This window comes from Sciurus carolinensis, chromosome 11 (genome assembly GCF_902686445.1).
Source record: "Sciurus carolinensis chromosome 11, mSciCar1.2, whole genome shotgun sequence".
Classification (NCBI taxonomy): Eukaryota; Metazoa; Chordata; class Mammalia; order Rodentia; family Sciuridae; genus Sciurus; species Sciurus carolinensis.
Genome location: NC_062223.1, coordinates 40,155,825 through 40,164,332, shown reverse-complemented (window position 1 = coordinate 40,164,332; position 8,508 = coordinate 40,155,825).

Genomic DNA, 8,508 nt, shown 5'->3' with positions numbered 1-8,508 from the left:
CTTGTGCCACAAGTGAATATTCAGCTGGAAAAACAAACACAATGCAATGAAAACCAAAGCTGAGTGTTCAAGTCATCCTTGCTTTTCGAATGGGTGCTTTTATAGAAAAACTAATATATGACTTTGAAGTTGCAAATCCTTGTATCTTAATGTAATTTGAGTTAAAAAAAAAAGAATTCAGAGAATAGATTGGGTGACAAATAATGCTCAGTCTCAGAACCAGTTACAATCTTAGCAGGTAAAGAAATGTTAGTGGAAAACCTACAGAGAACTTAGATGCTCTAACTTGCAGGAAATCCTAGACATGGTGGTGAGAAGAAACCACACACTGACTTGGAAACTTGAGAATATAGGAGATCTGGGGCAACACAGGATTTCATGGAAGATCCTGTAAAGGTCACATGGTGTGAGAGTAGAAATCAGTGGTAAATAGTCCAGAGGTGCTGGAATTGTTCTATAGATCGCATGTCATGGCAGGAGATTCAAATTTGCCATCCACATCAGTGGAACTTAAGTGACATCTAGGTGGTGGGGACAAGTGAGGAGAAGGAGAAAAAGACCATAAGAACCAATTAGTGAAGATAATAAGCAACAAGAATGTGTCTGCCCACATCAGTTTTCCTTTCTGCTGACCCAGCACACCTTCACTCTCCCACTTCTATCCCTGCCCTGCCCAGTATTGCTAGTAAGCTATTTTGGCCTTTAGAGATTTCAGGGAATGAATTTGGCTCTTCAATGAACCAAGACTAAAGTTTCATTGATCATCAGAATTTGAATTCTCAATAAAATACTGCAATAAGTAACAGGGGGGAAAAAAAGCATTTCTTTCCAATCTGAATGCATGTGCTATGACTTTAGACAAAACTCTTTCTAGCATCTGTAATTTTAAAAATCCTGTGGTAATGTGTGCAGTGGAGATCATTGATTTTGCGCTTCTCTAAACCTTGATATTCTTAATCTCAAAGTTATAGTGTCAAAGAGGCAGTAGCTCAAAACCTGGAGGGAATGACAACTAGTGCAGTGGAAGAAATTACAAGCGTCTTTGGATGTGCCCTTTCCCCAAAGTCGGTACTGTGTTCTTAAACTCTGAAGAGACCGCCTGTAGACTCTAAGATATATTTTGCTTTATAGCAAGGATTAGAACTCCAATTAAGCAGCTATCTTGCCAGAAGTCGAACATACTCAGTAGGAACTCATTGATGCAATGGCTAGTCTGCCAGATGCATATGCATGTTGGGTCAAGTCAGCTTGTACAGTATAGTGGCCCCAACCTGGAAACTTGAGATCAAGTTCCACATCTGCTACTAATTAGCAGAGTGACCTTGAGAAATTGACTTAGCCTTTGTGAACTCTGGTTTCTTCTTTTGTAAAATTGAGACTAGATGGACTGCAAAGTTCTCTTTATCCAGAGAAACACTCAGATAATATTTTTTCCCAAAACACAACTACCATATTCAGTCCAAATCTGTTATAACACATTGATCTCCTAACAAGGTTGGCTTCTGCTACTTATCTGGCTGGAACATCCTTACCTCAAGCACCAGCTTTTAAAAGGATTTAAATACAGTATTATTCCTCAGAAGTGTGCCTTTGGCAGAAGCAAAGAGAAATTGCAAAGCAAAATTAGATTCGTGCATATTTTGCTGGAGAAGAACACCTCTTTTCTGCTGTGTCCAAGCTTTTAAAATTTCAATTTTTGCCTCCACTAGCCAAAGGAAACTAAACATCCTGCAATTATTCAGTGAAAATGCAAATGTTGAATAGAAAAATCTGGGCAGCTTCAAGATTTCATAAAATAAGAGAGAATTTTGTGGTTGTTTTTATTTTAAACATATATAAGCTTAAACTTAGGATACTGTCTATAACATTTCAACTGCAATAAAAGATGCACAACTGAATTGAAGGGTACTTAAAATGAACATATACATAAGAAACACTTTTTTTCATAGGTACCAGGTTGGATGAGTTAAGAACGTACAGGATTTAAAGAGTTTTCAAATTCTTAACATTATGTGGTTTAGAGAATCATCATGTACTTCTCTCTTTTTTCTCTTCCCTTTCAAGGTGATCTCATCCAGATATTCCTGAGATTAAATAATCTCTTTAGTTTATGCAACTTAATTTTAAATCTGAATAACAAAGATATGCAGTTGTACTTGGCTATTTCAATTGAAGATTATGAGACACAAAGTGGACTCTAAAATCACTTTGAGAATTTCTATCTCCACATTACACTTTCTACCTTAGGAAATGGCAGTACCATCTCCCAAACTCTTACACCAAAATCGAAAAGTTAATGTCAAGTATGTTGTTTTCGTCATTTCTATATCCAATACATCAGGGAACCTTACAAATCCAATTTCCAAAGGAGATCTTAGGTGGATTCTGTTCTCTGCACCCCCACTGTCCTGTCATAATCCAAGCCAGCAATTTCTCACACTTGGACTACACTTAGGCAAACCCTTATCTATCCTTTTACAATTTAGGATGAATAATTAATTTATTTAAAATGTAAAGGTAAGTCTGTTACTTCCTATTTAAATATTTTAATGTTTGGCCAATATATAAAAATAAATATGAAATTTAAGTTTAAAGTTTAGATACTCTTTTTTATAGGATGTACAATTTATTCAACCTCATGCTGCATAATTTCCAACTCCACTCATGAACTATTTCCTCTTGACTTTTTTTTTTTTTTTCAGTTTTTGAATGGTCCTAACCTCTTTGCTGGCTCACTGATTGTTTACCTGATGTAACCTTAATTTGCAAGATGAGCCTTCTCCCATTTGCTTAATTTTCCTCTTATGTCTCTACAAAAATGTTATCTTTAACAGAGCTTTACCTGAAATATGTTTTGTTCATATCATGCTTTTATTTCTTTATGTTAACCCTTTGTTTTCTCCTCTTCAATATTGATAAGATATAGAATCACCATGTCAACAATTCATTCACTTGTCATCAGTTTTTTGCCTCTAAAGCATAAACTCCATATGACTAGATTAGACCTATTTTATTCATTTTTACAGTTCTTTAACTAAACCAATTGCCTTGTTGAGTTGAGTCACAACAAGCAGTTTTTAAGTACTGAATAAAAAATGAAACGAATCTTGCAAAGGATGTGTAGTATTCATCCTGAAGTGAATTACTCCTGATGTTTTTATCTGAATATGTGGGAATCAGATAACAATGAGAAAAAGGACCAAACGTGGATATATAAAAATGAGAAGGATGCTGCTTAACATTCAAGAATGCAAGGGCAAAGATGGTAATATGCAATGCTATCAAGCTCTCTGCAAGCCTAGGGACCATGCACTAGTTGAAACAAGAAAAGGGCCTCCCTGCAGAACAATCCAGAACCTGTTACCATTCCTCAGAGACTGCCTTCACAATCAGATGGTAGCAGTGACACAGACAGAAATAACAGAGGCACATCAGTTTCCTCATCAGTATAGACAGACCAGAATTATTTACTGTTTGAAGTGTCAGAACAAATTTCCTCATAAGTTTTCATCTACACATTTTCACGGACAGCAGAACAATATCAGCATTATTTCCACTAAGAGTGGAAAATGAAAGTAGATATTAGACACACAGGCATGGGACTTTAGAAAATAAACTAGCTCCAGGAGTCGATGGCTATCAACAGTTCTCATGCCCTTTGGAGAGGATTCAATCTATGAAAAGAGGCTTATCTAGATTGCAAAATCTTTTTATACTGTTCCCGGGAAATGAAAGTGTTTGACCACTCCCCGTGTGGAACTTTGCTTCTCGCTTTCAGCCACCCTCAGCGCTGACCTGTTCCAATTCTCTAAAGCCTCTGTAAATGGGAGAATGTCATGATGTTTACAACGCAGAGGGAACTGTGAGATGCTTAACATTTCCAGAGCGTCTAGTTTCCAATCTCCCTCTACCACGGGTTGTCCAAGAACCGAGGGTTTCCAGTCTCCTTGCCAATCAATTCATATGTAGCTGATCTGTGCTTCAAAAGGGTTGTGCTTTTGCCATCACCAAGTTTCCGAAGTTACAGAATATAAGTGTGGATTTGGGTTTGCACGTGTGCATCTTTCTCTGTATTTGAATATACCCAGAAACAATGAAAGGAAACAAGATGAATACAGTACATTTTCTATGCAATGGTTTCCCTTTTATTCATTAGCAGACTCTAAGAAGTAGGTATTATCTCCACAGGAAAATGAGCTGCAAAATATTAGACATTATACATTTACACAGTAAAAACTTCCTTGCTCTTAGTTGACATAGTATGTAAATTTTTTGTTTTTATAGAAAGTAGTAATCTATATAAGCAATTTAATTTCAAATTTGATTTGTTTTTAATTTTCCGAAATACTATTTGCACATTATTTTCAAGACACAGGTAGGATTTCAGATTTTTGCCAATCTCTTTAAAAATCAAAATTTTTTTTCTTTGTTCATTGGGGAACGAATAAATGACAATTTTTCCCTTTTTCAATTATCTGTTAAAGGACATTTTGCTTGCTTCCAATTTTGAACAATTATGAATATAGTTGCTAAAAGTATGCAGGTTTATTTTGGACATCTTTTGTCTCATTTGGGAAAATATCAATGTTATTACTGGTGCATATGGTAAAATTGTTTGGTTTTGCAAGAAACAGCTAAAACTATCTTCCAATATGCCTGTACCATTCACTAATCCTACCAGCAATGGACGGGACTGTTAGTGTTTTGAATCTCAGTCACTGTAATAGGTGTGTAAGGCTATCTCATTCTTGTTTTTACTCAAAATTCTCTAATGACATAAGAAGTTGAAGATCTTTTCAAATCCTTGTTTGCTATCTGTATATCTTCTTAGTACTGTTATTGTTTGTCAAAGATAATTTGATTATTTTTGTGTGGATCTGACGTGGGCTCTCTAGTTTTTTCATTGATTTATTTCCCTATCTTTCTCTACCGCACAATTTTCTCCATCTTTATAGCTTCATTGTGAATGTTGATACTTCATTGTGAATGTTGATACTGGGCAGAGTCAGCCTTTGCTTCTTCCCCTTCCATATTGTGGGGCTACTTTGTTCTCCAGTATTACAGTGGGTATCTGAGTCATTTGTCTTTCCACATAAAATTTAGAATTGGTTAGTTGATCTCCACAAAGTAGGTTGCTGCAATTCTATTAGGACTGCATTGAATTTATTGATCAAGTGAGGAAGAACTGGCTTCTTAACAATATTGACTTTTCCTATCCATAAGCAAGGAGTGTTTCTCCATTGATTCAGTTGTTTGATTCATTAGTGTCTGGTAGTTTTCCTTATGTAGATCTTGATCTATTTTGTTATAGTCATAAATATGTATTTAGTTTCTGAAGAGCTAACGTAAATTGTGTTTTTTTTTAAATTCCAAAATCTATTTGTCTTTTGATAGCATATAGGAAAGCATTGATTTCTATCTGTTAAACCCATTTTCTACAACTGTGCTATTCTTACTCATTGATTCCAGAAATATTTTGGAGATTTGCTACTTTAAAATCATATCATATGTAAACATCATAATTTTATTTCTTACTTCCAAGTATATGCACCTTCCAAGTATATTACCGTTTCTTTTCTTTTTGATTTATCTAGAATTTCTACTAAAATGGTGACTCAGTGTAGTAAGAAGGATCAAGCCTACAAAGTTCTGAATCTTATGGGAAAATCATGTAGCTTCTCACCAATAATGACCTCTTATCATGTTTTAATTTGAAATAGATATTCCTGATGAAGTTGAAGAAGTTTCCCACTCTTTTTCTTTCATGCAATTTTTTGGTCATAAATATGTGTTGGATTTTGTCAAATGCCTTTTCTCCATCTATTGAAATAATTACATATTTTTCTTCCTGAGTTGTTAATGTGTGATGAATTATGTTGTTTTTTGATATCAAACCAGTCATGTATACATGGAATAAATTTCACTTGGTAATGAAGTATAATTATTTGCATATATTATTGGGTTCAATTTGCTGATAGTTTTAAGGATTTTTGTTTTTATCTCCACAAGAGATATTGGTCTGTTTTCTTTCTTTTGATATCTTTGTCTTATTTTGAAATTAGGCTAGTACTAACTTCATAGGGTTAATTAAGAAGTACTTCATCTGCTTTAGTTTTCTGGAAAATATTGTAGTGAATTGATAACCTGCTTTCTTAAATGTTTGGTAAAATTCACCTATGAAGCCACCTGGATGTGATGAAGGTTATAGAGTATTGATTCATATCATTGTATTTTAATATTTCAAAAATGTAGCACATTTCACTTTCAAAAGTCTTTTAACAGGAAAGCAAAAAGGAGTTTGAAAAAGGGAAAGAAGAACTTTATTTCCCCCACTGAAAGATAAATGCCTTTTGCAAAGAGCAATATTTTGTGCATACACATATATAAATTAACTGGGTCAGATTCCCTGATTAGAACCTCTCAGTGTCTGCTCATTTCCTGTAGGATGAACACAAACCTTGCCTTGGCTTTTGATTAACTACATGATGTGCTTCTTACCACCCTATTACAATGCATCCTGTGTGGTCATCCTCTCTAACTCTCACATGAGTTATCATTCTCTCAAATCTACCAAACACCTTTCTACAAAGCTTTTGGCAGTAAAAGGCTTTTGTGTATGAAATGCATGCCTCCTGTCCCTCTATTCAGTAACCACTTCTATGCTTTGGTATCCTTTATTTTCCTTTGGTAAACTTTCTTCTGAAGCCTTAATTGGTCTCATTTTAAATTCTCCTATGAATCTGATTTCTCTTCCTTCATAGATTTTCTTTTAACATTTGTACTCAAATGCATACCTCTGTTATTATATTAAATAAATATTTGTGTACTTTGTAAAAGAAGGATGCCAAGGAGAATTAAAATTGCATTTCATTTATTTTATTGCTTATCATCTATATTTAGGATGTTGTGTAGTGCCTAGCATGAAGCAGCTGCTAAATGAACAAATGAGTGAGTACAAGAGGACATATTCTATGAGGACATTGAGGTAGATATGATCATAATATAAATTCATAGTGACTTTAATATTCACATCATAATAATATCACCTTCTTGACCATATGATTTGCACAAAGAGTGATGCTTATAAACTCCATTAAATTTTCTTCTGTAGAAAATGTAACACTCAATATGTTGAGGAGTAGGGCTTATTAATACAGTAAATAATCATACATTTCATTTTGAGGCTGGGCCTCCCACTTCAGTTACTTCTTTATCCTGAACTTGCCATTTCTTTCTCAGCAAGTTTCAATTCTATTGAGTGAATATTTTGAATCATTTGTTAGGAGAGTAGAGATAAAATGCAGGTGCAATTGAAGGGAGGGGAAATCAAAATCCTTTTTGGTTAAAGATGAATAAATGAAATAAAAAGTATGAGACATGCCTCAGTAGAGAAATGTGTCATACATAATAGACACAAAACCGATACTGCTTCATTTGATATTAGACTGCAGTATATTCCCTGTTGTATTTAGGTTTAAGATTATACTATAATGTATTAAACCTGCTCCATAGGTATTCCTGACAGAGTCTGACATAAAACAGATAGTAAAAGCATTTTCAGAATTGCTGTGATGTTTGTTAGGCACTCTTAGACCATCACAGGGTATTTTTCTTTTCTAAATCACACAGTACAGTTGGCTGAATCAGTAAATTTAAAATGAGAAAGGAATAGATAGTAGTTTGCCACAGCTGCTGTCATCATTCTGATACATTCACTGTGAGTATATCCTAGTGGACTCGCTCAAAGAGAAACACAAAGGGGTGTTAATGCCTTAATAAATATGCAGGAACAATCTAAAAATAAAATGTTAAAAGATAAACTCGACCTTATGCTCTAAAATGGTATTCACTTTGGAAAGACTAAATAACTTCCTAAATCAATTGTGGTTTTCCCCACATTTACTGTTTCAACCTCCTGCTAACTGCATTATTGTTAATGTAAATACTTTAGAAATCTTGGTGCCAAACTCACTCTATAAATATCAGAATGAGTCACTTTTCATTCATTAAAGAGGAATCTTTCGCAAACGTAAGTCAGCCTGGGTTTACAAAATTCTCTGGAAAGTTTAGTAAAGTTAAAGCACATATATGTGTATATTTGTTTGTGTATCTATCTATCTATCTATCTATCTATCTATCTATCTATCTACCTTTATATCTATCTAATACAGTTGCAAGATACCAGCTGCGTAAAAGAGGTACTGCCCTTTTAATTTGTTATTATTCCCATTCTTCTGAAATGACTAATTAGTTACATTTTAAATCTAAGAATCCACAGAAAGACTTTTCACAGTGAAAAGTGATATTGGGAAGCTACAGTTCATTTGTTCCAAACTGCAATTGGAGGTCAAACAAGGTTAAATGAGTTTTCTGAAGTCTCACAGCTAGTTAGAAACAGGTCCTCTACGGAAACTCAGCTCCCCTAAAGCACTCAATAATATTATTCCACTTATGTTATAACATAATCTCTTCATATTTAGGACATAAAATGGATTAATTTGAAGTCCT